This window comes from Emys orbicularis, chromosome 2 (genome assembly GCF_028017835.1).
Source record: "Emys orbicularis isolate rEmyOrb1 chromosome 2, rEmyOrb1.hap1, whole genome shotgun sequence".
NCBI classification, from domain to species: domain Eukaryota; kingdom Metazoa; phylum Chordata; order Testudines; family Emydidae; genus Emys; species Emys orbicularis.
The window spans coordinates 251204949-251221869 of record NC_088684.1 but is presented as its reverse complement, the minus strand read 5'-3'; positions in this window follow the sequence as shown (position 1 = coordinate 251221869).

Here is a 16921-nt window from a genome sequence, read left to right as displayed (position 1 = left end):
CTGATGGAATGTTTGGATAATGCACAGTCCACTTTTTCTTCTTTGACACACCTTTCCCAACTGGAGGCACCATGCAGAAGTAACAATTGCTGGTATGATCTGTTGGCTCTCTCCAAATCATTGGCACTGCAAAAGGCATAGATTTCCTTTTCCTGTTCAACCACTGGCGAAGATTTGTTGCACAAGTGTTGCAGCATATGTGTGGGGCCCACCACTTGTCCTGATCTCCAATTTTGCAGCCAAAATAAAGGTGATAGGCTTTCTTAACCATAGTGGTTATACTGCGCTTTTGTGATGCAAAAGTCACTTCACCACAAACATAGCAGAAGTTATCTGCACTGTTCACACAAGTACGAGGCATCTCTGCTCACTTTGGCTAAACAGAAATGTGTCCCTTTGCAAAATCAAACACTGACAAATAAGAGAGCACGACACTGTATGATTTCTAGAGCCGATATAGGGCAATTTGTTCAGCAGAGTGATGTAAGCTTCGTTATGATTGCATCATCCATGACTTCTAGGAATAACATGATGCAATTCATATCATGTATGACGCAATACCAGCTTCAGATTGCATCATTCATTGTTTTGCCTAAAAAGCAAGTACTGTCCAAACCCAGTCATAGATTTATTCATAGATCCAGTCAAAGATGTATTTTAGTCATTTCTGGTTTAAATTGAGATCCCTTCCCTTTATAACTCACTTATCCTCCGCCATTCCCAAGTCAAGGGTCGTATATACTGACCCAATAGCATATCTTGAAAACCAGAGCCAATCAACAATTTTAAGCATCATTTTCGTTCTCAGTGACCCAGAATTAGTAAAGTTTGACTACATTTATTTCAGAAGCATTTTGGCTGTAGAGCAGTGCTACCAGAGCTGGGAAACACATTCCCAGCTCCAGAGCAGATGTACTCTGAAACCTCTATAATAATAGCCCTGCCCTTTGCTGCTATAGGTAATGCTAGGATTCGTGTTTTATAAGCCCTGATTTTCCAGAGGTTTATTTTAACTTGGTTTGATTTAGAAGGTCTGACCAGGAAGCTGAAATTGTAGATATTGGGCCTGAGTCTCCTATCCCTCCCACTGGTGAAAATCCAGAGCAATGAAATTGACAAGACAGCCAATGTTCCCAGCCTTACGATTGTACACAGCTATTAATAAGTTAGACTTTTTTTTCCTGGAGATGCTGAAAGCACTGGACAATGTTGGGGTGTCGTGGTTAACATGCCTCTTCAATGTTGTGCGGGAAGCGGGTGCAGTACCTCTGGACTGGCAACCTGGGGTGGTGAGCCCAGTCTTTAAGAAAGGAGACCAGAGGGTGTGTTCCAACTATAGGGGGATCAAGGCCTATGCCAGGGTGCTGGAGAGGCGGTTACACCCATTAGTTGAACCTCAGATTCAGAAGGAACAACGAATCAGCTCTTTGCTCTCTCTCAGATACTCAAGGGGCCATGGGAATTTGCTAATCCTGTCTACCTTTGTTTTGTAGACCTGAAGAAGGCATATGCCTATCTTCCCCGAGATGTCTTGTGGGAAGTGCTGTGGGAGTATGAGGTGCCGGTGCTGATTTTGCATGCTATCTGGTCCCTCTATTCACAGAGTAAGAGTGATGTTTTAATTCTTGGCATTAAGTAGAGTTTGTTCAAAGTGGGCATTGGACTCCACCAAGGAGTGTCTTGTCTCCACTCCTGTTCATGATTTCCATGGGTAAGATATCAAGGTGCAGCTGAGCTGTGGACTGCATCCAGTACGGGGACTCCGAGGTGGCATCTCTGCTGTTTGCAGATGATGATGTCCTTCTTGCTTCTTCAGACTGCGATCTCCAACGTGCACTCGAGTGTTTTGCTGCTGAGTGTGAAGAGTCTGAGATGCGAATCAGCACCTCCAAATCAGAGGTCATGGTCCTCTCCCGGAAGAAGGTGGACTGCTCTCTCCAGGTGAGAGGGGAGCAGCTACCCTTAATGGACGAGTTCAAATATTTCAGGGTCTTGTTCACAAGTGATGGTGAGCATGAGATCAACCGGCGGATTGGTGCGGCAGCAGCAGTAATGCGGACGCTGGGCTGATCTGTGGTGGCAAAATGGTAGCTGAGTTCTCAGACAAAGCTCTTGATTTACAGTTCGCTCTACATCTCCATCCTCACCTATGGCCATGAACTTTGGGTAATGACCGAAAGGACGAGATCATAGGTACAAATGGCAGAAATGAGGTTTCTCCACAGGGTGTCTGGGCTTTCCCTTTGAGATAGTGAGGAGCTCAGCTATTCAGGAGGGCCTCGGAGTAGAGCCGCTACTCCTCCAGATCGAGAGGAGCCAGTTGAGATGGTTCAGGCACCTGATAAGGATGCCCCCTCAGAGGCTTCCATTGTAACTATACTGGACACGTCCAACTGGGCGGAGGGCCCAAGGCTGACCCAGGACATGCTGGAGAGATTATAATCTCCTGGCTGGCCTGGGAATGCTGGGCAATCCCTCAGGAGGAGCTGGAATGTGTTGCAGAGAAAGGAGGTCTTGTCCTCCCAACTCTCCATGCTGCTGCCATGACCTTTACCAGGAAAAGTGGCATAAAGCAGAAAAGTTACAGACTTGGCCTTTAATCCAGTTACCAGTGACTTGTTTTACTTTCACATCATCCAAAATGCCATCAGCAATAAACTGTTTCAATCTTCATTCAAGGGGAAAAGAATTCCAACTACTTCCTGGGCAGATCTGTCTTTTGCAGTCAACTCTGAAGACATTCATCTCTACTCTAGTCAGTCCAGCTTTCTCAAGAAGGTCTACAGAGTGCCCTGAGTGGAAAAAACTCTTGCTCAGTACAAAGAGGCATCAGAATTAAACAGTGCAAGAATATTAATAAAAGATTCACAGCCTCATGTAAGCTAAAGACTGAACATGTGGATGGTGATATCCAGGGGGGTGGACTTTGAATAAAAACTGTAGCTGGGAAGTATTCAAGATGCATGTTATAAAGTACTACTACCCAGGGGCATTCTCTAACTTATATATGGGTTTCAAAGCATTGCTCTATACAACCAGCAGAATCCAATTTCAAAAGGTACTTCAGTGCCCAAAACAGTAGTCTTTTAGGGTTTATCTGTTTGGTTTATTTAGAAGGCACAGCCTGAAGTCTTCTTTCACCAAACAGTGATAAAACTGCACCTGCTCCCAGCTGGGAAATTGAAATAGAGAAACAATTCTTTTAAACAATTATTGTGATGTTATGGGGAAAGGGGGCTCATCGGTTGTATTTTCTGTATTTATTTTTTACTCTCAGTTTAATAAACTGTGATATTTACACAGCAGTGCTAGGAGTGACTCTGATTATCACTGCTCTGGCCTAGAGAGAAGTGGAGGTTGGCTTTGTGTCAGTTGTGCCTACCCACTTTCGCCTAAAGTAGCAGAGTCAGATTACAGCAGTGGGATTTTGCAATATAAAATAATACAATTTCCAGGGCAGTGTTCACATATTGGCTCCAGTTCTGTGCTGCGAAGTGTTTGCTTTGTGTTGTGCTGCTGGTGCATAGTGTCCCTAAAGCCAAGATAATCTTCCACAAGAGGATATGCAGAAAGCATAGGGGGTATAGCTAGGGTTTTCTTGTACTCCAACAATCCCTGGGTGCCACTATTGGCTCCTTGGGACTATTAGCAACTAGCTCAAGTGAGAACAACGTTCAGCTTCCTGTAATTTAGTCAGGGGACCAGCCTGATGCACTACTGGCCCAAGAGTTCTGCACTGCTTCATTTTGTACAGCTGGGTGATCTCTGTCATAGAGGAAGCTGAAGTTAAGTGAAGCACTAACCAGAACAGGACATGTTCCAAAGTTAGGGAAGGGCATAACAAGGAAGCTGTGTTACATCCATGAGCAGCAGGCTGGATTTGTAGCTGGAAGGCAACAGTTGGTTGCCACTGGTCAGGTAGGTGTTGGAGAAATTAGACGCACCAAAAAAGAATAATATATAGGCAGATGGAGAAAACAGCTTGTTCTGTCAGTATTCTTGTTTCTTTCTATTTTACCTGAAGAACAGAATTACAATCTCACAATTAAGAACACACAAATTAATTCCCACCGTCCCACAAAGAAAGAGATCATTAAAGACAAAAGCATCTCCTTTAGGATGTATGCAATAGATGAGTTAGAAGATACCTGGAGAAGGCCCCTGGAGAACATTATTTGAAGTTTGCCACTGGCAGTGTATGTGGTGGGTGGGGGGGGTGGGAAGAGGAGTGGGTGGGTGGTACGATTTCTCTATCTCCATCTTCCTTTCCAACCTTTTCCAGGCACCCACACTGGAGGACAAATAGATTGAAGTATCATTCAAATCAGAACTTCAGGCCATTAGGATAAATGAATGATCTTTATAAAGTCTGAAGAATACAAGAGATGAATTCTTGGCATCATTGAAGTAAATGGCAAAACTCCCTGTAGCGAGGCGGTGGGATGCCCCATGGAGGGATGAGCCTCCCCTAGCACCAATGTGGGCGGAGCCAGTGGATCCTGCGCCCGCCCCCCAGAGGTCACGGCACAGGACAGGAAGTAGAAAAGCTCAACTGCAGAGCTCACTTGAAAGCCAGCCGCTGGAGAGACCAGATGCCTGTGGCCTAGCTCCAGGTTGGGAAATGCCAGCAGGCTGCAGCCAACCCGAGGACTGGCCGGGCCAGCCAAGCCTGCCCCTTGCCAGCTACCCCGAGGAGCAGCCGAGCCTACCCCTTGCCAGCTACCCTGAGGAGCCGCCGAGCCTACCCCTCGCCAGTTACCTGGAGGAACCGATGGTGCTGGAAACCTCCAAGGACACCGCCCTAACCCAGGTACCTTACGAGGGGGAGTCCAGAAGTAGCCCGGGGGCAGTGGACCCTGGCCCGGCCGCAGCACTGCCAGAACCAATGTCAGTGTGTTGCAGTCAGGATCTCCACTGACACAGCAGCGAGTCTTCTGCCACTGCTAGGGCCCCCGGCTGGGATGCAGTGGAGTGGGTGGGCCTACGTCCCCCCTGCTACCCCGCTCACGGGTGGCAGTCTCCCCCTCGCACCTGACACTCAGAAGCCTGAGCTCCTGACTGTTTGTTTGCTGCCCCGCCCTGACCCAGAGCCTGGGCTTCTCTTGAACTATTGGCTCAGCCCCTGCCTAAGGGCCTGAGCTCCTGCCTGTTTGTTTGCTGGCCCGCCCTGACCCAGGGCCTGGGCCCCTAGCAAACTATTATGAGGCGGTGGGATACCCCACAGCCCCGCGGAGGGCCGAGCCTCAGCCGAGTCCTTCTACACTCCCATTGACTTCCACAGGCCTGAGATTTTTCCTAAGGTAAATTACAACTGTTGGCCAAGGAAGAAGACACAAATGGCTTTAGATAGTTTTAGAGTTTTCTCCCTCTAATTCAACAGAAAACCTTATTAACACAGCATGTTGGCATTTTCCAAAATAATCTGAATTACAGCAGGTGCAGTGGGTCAGAGCAAGGCCCTCTGCATCGTTCAAGCTTCTTGATGGGGCTGTGTGTTGTGTTGAGTGGCTACAAAGGGAGACCTCTGCATTCCTTATGTGCCATGGAGGTCTCCACACACTCCCAGTAAGATGCACACAGCTATAGTACATGGACAATATAACGCCCTTGGAAGTCTAGGGTTGACCATACTACCTCACCTATGATGCAGACATCAATTGTTGTCTAATACAGTGAAATCTTTAGTGGATATTTTAAGTGACACAGTGAGACCAAGAACTAAACTATTTTGTAATCATGGTGTGTTTCACTGTCTTTCTCTCCATTAAATTAACTTAATAGATTTCTTCAGAGACTCGATTCACATAAATACATTTCTTCTGATTATGTAATATCAATTTTTCTCTCTAGCAATGAGATTTGCAGTCATTAATATTTAGCATCCTCCACCTGCCTTTGTAATGGTAATTCTTTATATGATAGTTGAGTGCCTTATAAAGCATCAAGACATTACACTTTAAACCTACTACATAGTTGCCAGCTTAAGATTTAAAGCAGTATTTTTCATACATTTTACTAAATTTGAAATATCTTTCATACAATATAGCTGCCAAAGTCACTTTGTGCTCTTACTCCTACATAAATTCCAGCAAAACATTTTTGTAATGATCAAAAGATATTTCTTCAATTTTTGTAATACAAATATTGTGATATATTTGATTTGAGTAGCATAAACAGCAGTTTATTTCCAAGTAGTATTTATATAATAATCTAATGCACTGTGTATTGTAAGCAGAATGGGTTGTGAAATCTCTTTAATATTTTTCCTGTAATGCATTGCATATATATGTATGCAGTGTATACCTAAATAAAAGATCAGATGAATATACTATGGCAGAATTTACTCAAAGCCTAGGATTAAACATAGGTTGTAAATTGAGACATTTATCTTAATTTAGTATCAGTTATTTTTTTCTGAAGAACCTCTTCCCCAAATTGCTTTTCTTGCTTATGATGTTATAAATATTACATGTTTGCACAAATGGGTGGAATTTCTTAGACCAGCCCAGATGTTGTAGAAATTATGCCTAGAAGACTGTAAATGTCATTTGAAGCAAAAAGGAAATACAGAAAAACAAGCCAGGAGGCATAGAGTGGAGGCAAGTATTTGTGAACTGTGGCACACCCAGTAAGTACAGATAGGAATTTTTAGATCAGTGAGAATCAACATTTCTGAGCTCAAATTCCAAAGGTGCATTTTTTGATGGTTGTCTGTAATGAGGCTTTTATTATTTTTAATTACAACTTTAATGGGGCTTCTATTTTATTTCCTTCCTTTTGTTCTGGCTCTCGTTCTCACGTGTTCACTTGTCCACCTTCAGAACTTTCATCAAAGTTGTTCCTCATCTAGCACTTGGTTGAATTAGTCTCCATTTGCCCCTTCAATGGCATCAGGCCATCTACTGATTTGGAGGATGTGGATGTGAAGTACCTCTTGAGCAGCTGGTGCTTTTTCAATTGCCTGGAACGCCACAGTTGTAAAAAGATCTATCACTATTCTCCTGTTTGTTCAAGGAACCTATTCTCTCTCTTTTCAGTACCTTATGATTGCCCTATTAGTAAGAGCTCTTAAAGGCCCCTCATATTCCACACTCTGTTCAGCACATGATAGACAACTGCTTGCTCTTAATGCTGGGTTTGCCTCTAATTTTCATCCTAAATTGCAGCCATTCGAGGAGCAAACTGAAACAGACAATTGTATGCCTGTCTACTGCATTGGCCTATAACTAGTACTCGTGGGGTTGAAAATGGAGAACTTAATTTTGTAAAAATTAGATATATTAGGATATTTTTAGCCCCCACCTCATCCTTGAGTCTCCTCCCAATATTGCCAATCTAGGATTGGCAGGAAACTGGAATGGATGACTCCAGGAAAAGTATTTTCCATCTCTGACTTCTATGACATTATGTTCTTGCTCCCTTTGTTCACTGCAGTAGTAGATCTCATAATTGTCATTAAATTGACTTACTGTATCATACCTGGTTATATACAGTCCTACATTATTCACATTGACCAGGTGTGTAGTCAGGCACCCTCCCTTTTGTTAAACAGAAATATTGGTTGTGTGTTTTAAAGCAGAGCTAAACCTGCCTGAATTTAGGGTTATGATGTAAGCTTCTCTTCTGTTATTTCTTTATACACAACAATGCCACAGCCAACAATTGCATCAAACTGAGCTAACACAGATCCTACAGAACTATAAACCCTCATAATCTGTACAACATTAAGATACCTAATATAGGTTTTGGTGGTGCCAGGTGAGAGCAGGTATCTATGTACTGGTAAAGGGATAATGAACTGCTACAATGTAATTATTATTTTGTTAATATTCTTTGTAGGTAGATATTACTTTACACAGCTGTAGCACCTTTCCTCTAAATTCTTAGAGTTTTGCAAAATTCATGAGAACCTCACAATTATAGTTGTGCCTGCACTGCATGGAACATCAGAGTCCCCCCTCCCCGCCCCCACTGAATATTGGTGAGTTCAGATTCAGAGATGGAGCTGTACTTGGGATGGAGTTACAATCAGTTCTAACAGCATCCCTGCATATAAAGACCATAAACTGTAGATCTACTTTTCACTTAACTTGCTATTGAAATATTGTTTCCTCTGGGGTAGAACTCTGCAAGCGTGTAGCAGTGCACAGCAGTACTAGACAATTAATAGCAGAGAGCAAAGAACACCATCGGCATAGACTACATTTAGAGAGACAGCAGCTATAACGGAGTCAGAATATGGCACAAACACAAGGCATCTATTCTTCTAAAAAAATTAATGACATTGGATTTTTCTGATCACAAATGGACTTCGCTTTACATATTAGCAGAAACATGCTGCATTACTTCGTTGCTGATCCAGAAGGAAGAATGTCTCCTTTAGAAACTAAAGGTTCCTGAGAGGTCTCCCGTTCAGGTATTGAGTTGGTTTGTGAGATCTGACAGGAATGAGCACAAAAGAGCATGGCTGCACTCCTGAGCAAAACTTTTGTACTTTCCAGGAAACATTTGACCTATTTTAGGTACGTTAATAAAATAGGATTTTTAAAGATTTTCTTTTACTTCATGTATCTAAGTGATCTCTCTCATGACTTTTCCTGTCTTTGTGCTCCAGTTGTATGTATACAAGTTATATAAAGAGACTGTGAAACATATATGAATTTCAGTAGGTGTTTATCCTGTGGAATACTTTCTGAGCTGTGGAATGTTTGACTGGCGCCCCCTAGGGGAGCTGTAAGAGTAAAGATATACTAAAAAAGAATTTAAAAAATGAGGAATGTGGATTTACAAATAAGACAAAGTTTTCAGAAATGTTGGGTGCATAACTGAAACCAGCCACTAGGCAGAGGCCCAGTGTTCTCATTCACCTTGGCAGCATTGCTGGGAAGGTGTTTTTCAAAGGCTGGCCTCGTTTTGCAATGCTCATCTAGTATGCCAAAATATGTTTTCAGTAAAAAAGCTTCTCTTCTTTGCCATGCCTTTTATTTTCCTCAAGCACATTTTCTAAGGCTAATACAAAGTAAATATCATCACACCACTTACAGCATCCTAAGGTACTAATGGAGTGCAGGATCTTAGTTTATACACCCAGCCTAAATGACCTTCTTCAGGGGAAACTTTCAGATTCTGGGTAAAATTATTTTTAGTATTTTGGGGAGAAAAACATAGGATACCAATACCATGAGTCCTCACTATAAGGAGAAACCAAGAGCAAGTACAGCAAGAGTGATAAGAGGGTGGGGAGAATTAACTAGCCAAATTCTAAGATTCTCTGACACATTCAGGGCCATACCTAACTACTAGAATTAACTAAAAGCCACTCAAGTCCCCTACCCTCCAAAAAATGTTTTTCATTGTGGGAAACATAATTTTAGAATGAAGTTGAGGTTCCGCTGTGGTGCTTTGTCAACACATCTTGGCCTGCTAACCTTAGAGCGAAGAACCATTCTAATAAAAACCACTCTGGCCCAGATCCATGGGAGTTAGGTGTCTAAATACCTTTGAGGATGTGGGCCTCTGTTCCTTTCCATAGCTTTAGGAGAGGCAAATATGGGATCAAGCACTTTCATAGCATACCTGGTAACAAAATTACACCCAAATTAAGAAAGGGGTACTAAATAGTCACCAAGGGAAGTTACGTTAAGGATGGCTACATATAGGGAGCAATATGATGGTCATGGAACAATGCAAACACAATGATAGACCAATATCTACCTAACTGAAAAATACTGACTAAAGCCACAAATATCCCCTGACCGTAGTCTGATACTGTATTGTAAATGCCTAGATAGGAAAATAACTAGAGCAGCTAGTTCTGGTTAAAATAGACTATAGAATCTCATACTTATTGTAGGTTGTTTTGTGTACATATTATGCATATTTCATGTGAAGTGACTACCACTGAAAACTAAATATAACAGTGACTACATGACAGCTATAGTATATGCCTATTCACTAACATCGCATTTTTACAGTAGGTGTAAGAGAATAAAGAATTCAGATCAAGAGAGAGAAAAAACAATAACATGCAGTCAACAAAAAGAAATGAGAATTGAGCTGGGCAATTAAACTTGTAAATAACGAGAGCCTTCTAAGCCACCTACTGTACATAGTCATGTGCTTTTCTGCATACAGATATGTCACTCATCCACTATCTCCAGCAAGATGGGATGCCCCTGGAGTTATAAGAGAGAGACAATTGCACTTCATTATTGTAATTGGACAATCATCATTATCACCACCTTTCACTTCTGAAGAGAAATTAGAAAAAGAACGGATGGATATGTGTAAATCAGATAAGATTATAACATACAGTTCTTAATCACTTCTGAAGCAGAGAACAGACCCAATGTCATCTGATCTAGGTGCTTAGTTGCATATAGGGTGACCAGGTGTCCTGATTTTATAGGGACAGTCCCGATTTTTGGGTTTTTTTCTTACATAGGCTCCTACTACCACCCACCCCCATCCAGATTTTTCACATTTGCTGTCTGGTCACCCTCGTTGCATAATTCAAATTAGTATATTCTGATTATCAAGTACATTCTCCTTTGTGAATACCTGAATGAATGCTTGCACAGAATAATCCATGACAAATCCATAGTCTGTATTGATCCACCCAAAGTATTTATTAAATGATCTTAAATATACAAATTCATAAAAAATTGTGCTCTGTTTAGAGACAATTCATAAACAGTAAAAAGAGCTAAATTTGGTGGCTATATTGTTTGCAGTCGACTGTTCTAGTGTCAGAGAGTAGTTTGCGTATTGATCTAAAAGGCTGAAATTTTAGAGTTGTGTGTTTTTGTTCGTGTCCTAACAATGCCAAGCTACCACTGGCCTGCATTCCCTGAAATATAAAGTTATGCTATAATGCTTTCATAAAGAATAATTAGTGACCCAAATCCATCTTTACAGAAAACTTGACTAATTATTCACTATGAAAGACAGAGGGATTATACCACAGGGAGCAGGTTTATAAATTGACAAATGACACTGTTAACTCCGATTACAATATGTCATTTGATTTGACATCTTGAGCCTTTGCAATTTACAATTTCCCTTGGAAAACTGCTGTATACTACTGATTCAAGCACCCAATGGAACATGTGCTAATAACAAGCATTATCTTGTCATGTTTTAAAATGAAATTGAATTTAAAACAAATTATTGTAGGCAGGCATGTGCCGCACATGACAGCATCATTTGGGTACAGGAAGAACTAATGGCATTTATGCTTTTAAATCAAATCCAATGATTGTTTACCAGGGAAAGGTCAAACCTAAGGTCACTTACAGCTGCAATGAATCTATGCCATCCTTCACTTTCCAAGAGAAAAAGAGCACTACACATTAACTTTTAAGGGGCTTCCTTATAAAATATTTTTTTATAGTAAATGGGGATTTCTTTCTGATACAAAATATAACATCTACTACAGTGTGGTATGCACACGAACATTTAACAGCATTCTTTCCAGTCTTTTCTACATTACTACAAAGGCTTGTTGAAAAGACATTTTTCCCCTTAGATAAATAACATTTCTAATGGGCAATATGGTTTTGTTGATGGAAATAATACAGTTACAAGATTTTATTTTGTTATATTGACAAGGTTTTTGTCACTGCATATATTCAGTGGGACTTGTAGGTGTTCAGTGAAATTATACCTTATTTAGATGCCAAATTTTGGGAACTAAAATTTGAAGATTTAAACCCAGGCATCTCACCTTTATCAGCTATAGAAAGAAGACTAGTTTAATACATTTACATTTCTAAAAAGGATCTGAAATAGGTTTTTTTTTAATAATGCAAATGTCACATTTTTAAAGACTACTATCTTGGGATGTTTCACAGCAAGAAGCAATTTCTCTGTCCTATTTCAAAGCTAGGAAGTTCTTTTTTCCAGTGGTATAATTCTTCTTTTTCTAACTCTGCAAGGTTGCAAGATAACAGACCTTCAGTCCATCACAGATCCACAGAATTGAATATTGTCTTCCCAGGCCATTGTAATTTTAATGAAGAAAATCAATATTTGAGGGAAGCAATTTGTTACAGATAGATTTCTTTTTTGCTTTAAGGAAAGCACTGTAAAACTATTCCAGGGAGTGTTAGAATTAGTTTAGGGATAGATAGATCAGTGGGCAGAATGGAGGTAAATTGATGAAATGTGCATGATAAAGGCAATTTATCATATGGGCATTGTCACTGAATATGTGATTGTGTGTGTGTGTATGTATGTATAAATATGGAAAATGTGTAGGGAAACTAAATGGATCTTTTTTTCTTTTGTCTCTTTGAAAAACAGTTCAGACCAGAAAATGAACTGTCATGCAAAATAATAATGAAGTGTTCATCCATTAGGCAGGACTGGGATTTGAGTCAGACCCTCAGGTGCGGAGGAGCTAAGAGAAGATAGCATTAGTCACTAAACTACATCTACTGGACCCCAAGAAATGTCAGAGATTTTGATTTTCTAGAAGGTCAAAATAAGATTCAGTAAGTGATGAGACTCAAACTGATTTTGTTTTCTCTGAGGGGGCCACTCTTGGCAGATTCTGTGAGAGGGGAATGAACCGTACACTGCTATCTTTAGTGTTCTGTAGTGCTTTTAGTGAGATCTATGTGGACCCTGAAATACCTATAACCAAAGTAATCTTTGGTCACATACTTTCCAGAGGTGCAAAACGCTAAATATGTTGGATTAAATTTAACATAGATTTAGAGAGTAGAGGGCTTTGTTTGATGTATGATTGTTATTAAAAGGTGTTAGCACTTTCCATTGGCTAAATGGCTTGACCCAAGAGTACAGGGCACCTTATCAGTGGAAACCCACACTTGCATTAGAAGAAACAGAGATGAACAAATTTTGGAATAAATATATTGGAGGAGATTTACAAAAGCATATATGGGATCTAGGAGAACAGGACTCATTGAATGTCAGTGAAAATTTCCTCCTGGGATACCATCTTGAATGCAGCATGAATGGACATTGGTAAGCAACTATACAGTAATCTGGTTCAGTTTGCAATGGCAGTACATGGCAAGCTATCTTGGGGTGGATAATGATTAACACACTAGTGTACCTCACACACTTCTTTCCTATGTTAATGTCACAGACTTCTCACCCAGTTGACTCATTCCCATGTCTGTTCAGGGGCTACGTGGCCTGAAAACTGTAATGAACATCCTAGGTCACTCCACAGCAGTGTAAGCTCTGTCACAACTCTAAAACAAGGGGTCCTGCTAAGTACCAGGGCTGTGATACATATATTCTCCTTGCATCCTGGATAATGAGAAGCAAACAGATCCAAATATATTGAATGTGCGGGGGTAACGTCGTCCAACAGCGATCTGAATCAATTCACTTAGTAAAACAGCAAAGATGATGATAAACATAAGGCCAAATTCAGAACCACTGTAAACAACTCCAACTTCAGTTAAGTCTGTTTTAACCCTTTATATTATAATCCAGTTCTGGTGGATGCAACTCCCTGGTTTTTAATCACAGCACCCATAGAACCTTCTTTCCCAAACTTTCCAGCATAAATGCTTCTGATCACGCAGGTAAAGGAAGGCTGTGTAAAATAATTTTACCCTTTCTGCTTAATTTTTCCCCTCTTTGCCCCCTGTTCTATTATGACCCACCTATTTCATTGTCTTGAGCAAAACCCACTTGCAATTAAGTCAAAATTACATTCAGCCCATGTCTTGCTGTAGATGCAAACTGAAACCTTTCACAGAACTGTTCTTCCACTGTCACATCGCTCTAGTCACAAAGCAACATATTGCCACTACAACTTAAAAAAAGAGATGGTTTATTTATCTAAGAATTTTGCTCAGTAATATAAGCTCATGGGATGTAAATCTCATTTTCACAAGGATCCCGGGGACACCACAATGGTTGTACTTCAGTACAAATTAAACTGTATATTACAGGGCATCTGAGCTAAAATAACAAACAACACAAAACAACCATAATTTCTTTTGATCTTACACTGACAAAAAACAAGAGTTCTGTTTCTTTCATTTAGAAAAGCACCAAATACTATAAACTTCTAGGCTGTGTGGTTTCCTGCCAATAGCTTCATAAATAACCAAAGAACATAATGATCCTGCTGCTTTGTGCTATCTCTGAGCAAAAGCAGGTCTGAGTTTCACATCTAAAGCTTCTTTTCCCTTCCTCTGTAGGGTTAAAACATGTAGGTTCAAATTTGCTATCTGTCTGACTCATGAACTCAATTGAGCTACACCACTGATTAGTTTGTTCATGAATCTTTAAGAACCAGAGATGACTACAGACCAAAATGATACATGTTGGACCTGATCCAATGCTACTGGATTCAGTGGAAGTCTTTCTTCAGTGGGCATGAGATTAGGTCGTTTCATTGTTTGCTGTCTAGGTTAGATATCACATTAGAGAATACACTGAACATGAGCCAAACACATCCATTGGGTTCAATGGAGTTATATCAGGAATGGCTTTTGGCACTTGTCTCAAGCACATGCAAGGATCCCTCTGGCCTGATTTTCCTCTCACTTACACTAGTTTTACACCAATTTAACTCCATCGACTTCAGTGGAACTACTTCCAATTTACACAGCTATGAGAGGAGAATCAGGCCCTCTAAATCTCTGAGTTACTTGCTAAGAACCACCTGAATGTTGCTGAACACACCTGGGCTATGGAAAATATATAATCTCAGATCCTTCCTCATGTATGGGAATGTCATTTTGACAATGCAAGGGTACAGCTGAATGCATCAAAGAAAGGGTTAGTGGGTCAGATCCTGGCCCTGCTCCTACTGCTATGTACTACTCCAACAATACAAGGCAACTGGAAAGCCAGCAGATCTGTCCCCCTGTGAGAAATCCTCCTACATGGAGACATGTCTGGGAGACAAGGTTAGTGGCTGGGATGTCCCTATTCTCCAGCAATCCCCTTTGGGGTCATAGGCAACAGAGCATAAATCTCACTCTTAAGCTGCCCTGTTTTTTTCTGGGGACCAATGTGGCCTCCAACCAGGAATCAGGTGTACCTTGGACATGACCCCTTCTGAGCTGTGCAGTTTGAGCACAGCCCAGGATATGAAGGAATATTATTTTCAGTTTGTAAATGTTATTCAGTTTTCTTGCTATTAAAGAAGGAGAACTTCCTTTGTCTTCATGGATCTGTGTTAAATGGTCAACCAGACAGAGAAACTTACTCAGGCCTTGTCTACACTAAAGGGAAAAATCAATCTAAGCTATGCAATTTGAGTTACATAAATAGCGTAACTCAAATCGACATAGCTTAGATCTACTTACTGCGGGGTCCACACTATGCAGTGTCGACGGGGACACTCTCCCGTTGACTCCACTTATTCTTCTCGATCCGGTGAAGTACAGGAGTTGACGGGTGAGTGATCTGCAGTCGATTTAGCGGGTCTTCACCCGCTAAATCAACCGCTGATGCATCCATCGCCACGCATCAATCCCCTGGTAAGTGTAGACAAGCCCTCAGTGTTCTACAAATGCACTGGGCCCTGAAGCAGAAACTACCAAATGATAACTGGTTATTTTAATCAGATGATAAGAGGTGGAATCATTCTAGCCTGATGCTAGATAGTAAATAATATGATATACCGTATGTTGGTCACCATTCATCATATACTCAAGTAAGACCAACTCTCTGAGAGAGGGGATTTTTCAAAAGTATAACAGCATTCTCTGAATTTTAGGAACTGTCTTGCCATGGTATCATACCCATAAATGTAACCTATGCCTAAATAACAACAATGGAGTTCCTTTTATAGGAAAACAACATCTTTTCACTGGCTTGAGAGAGTTCATTAATATGCCAGCAAACAAGTTTTGTATTGTAGAAATCAGATGAGGAATAGTTTTTATAGCCAACCACTAATCTACCAACTGTAGCTGTGTCTTTGCTTACCGAGTATTAAGAGTGCTTGCTCCAGAAGAGAGGCGCTCATGTTGAAAACTGATTAGTGTAGGTTCCATGTTTCTGTTCTACATAATTAAATCATTGCTGGCTACATTCTGTGTTTCCACGGTTATGCTTTGGTATGGCTACAGAAAAGCAAATTGCATTGCTCTTTTAGTACTGCTAAGGAAAGAAAAATGCCACTTTCTGCTCTGCTTAATGCAAATGAAATGCTCATCCTGAGCATAACGTCAACTATATTCTTAGCATTTGCTGGCACATAGAAAAAGAATGGTCAGTACAAGAAATCTGTCAGATTTAATTTGTCAGACTTAATGCTAGGGAAGGAGTGTCCAAGTTTGATTTGGCTATCAAACTATCTATGTTCCTCCACCCAGAAACGTCTAATGAATTATATACAAAGCCAAAGTTAGTAGTAAGAAAGACTTTGCAACCATCTTAACTTTCTGAATGTTGGTATTTTCCTTGGGAGGACATAACTATAATGCAGTCTGCTCTCTTTAAAGGGTCAGTTTGTGAAAGACCTTTAAGTAAGTATCCTGTGATTAGCTAAGAGGCAGGTCAGTCTAAAAGTGAGCTGTTGTCTTGTGGAATCTTCCAGCAGACCTTCTAGTTGGCTTTTGCTCTTGATCTTGTGCACTAGCTCCTTACGCTCTCTTTCCCACCCCCTCAATGTGTACCCACAAAAGGGCCAGGAGCTATGGTCTATGATGGGGTGTACAAATCCAACACTGGGGAACAGAGGATTAAGGAGTAGCTCTGGCCTCAGTGGGCTCCACCCAGCTGCATCTGCTGAGCATGCTTGCAATGGAGGAGAAGCTTAAATGGGCTCAGCACAGCACATTTAAGGTGGTCAGTGCAAGGGAGCAGGCCTGGACTGATAGCTCCTGGAAGGATATAGCAAGAGTCCTGTACTGCCCAGAGCAGACCCCAAGACGGAGCTGCAGACTACTGCCAGAGAGACAGTGGAGTGCCAGCCAGT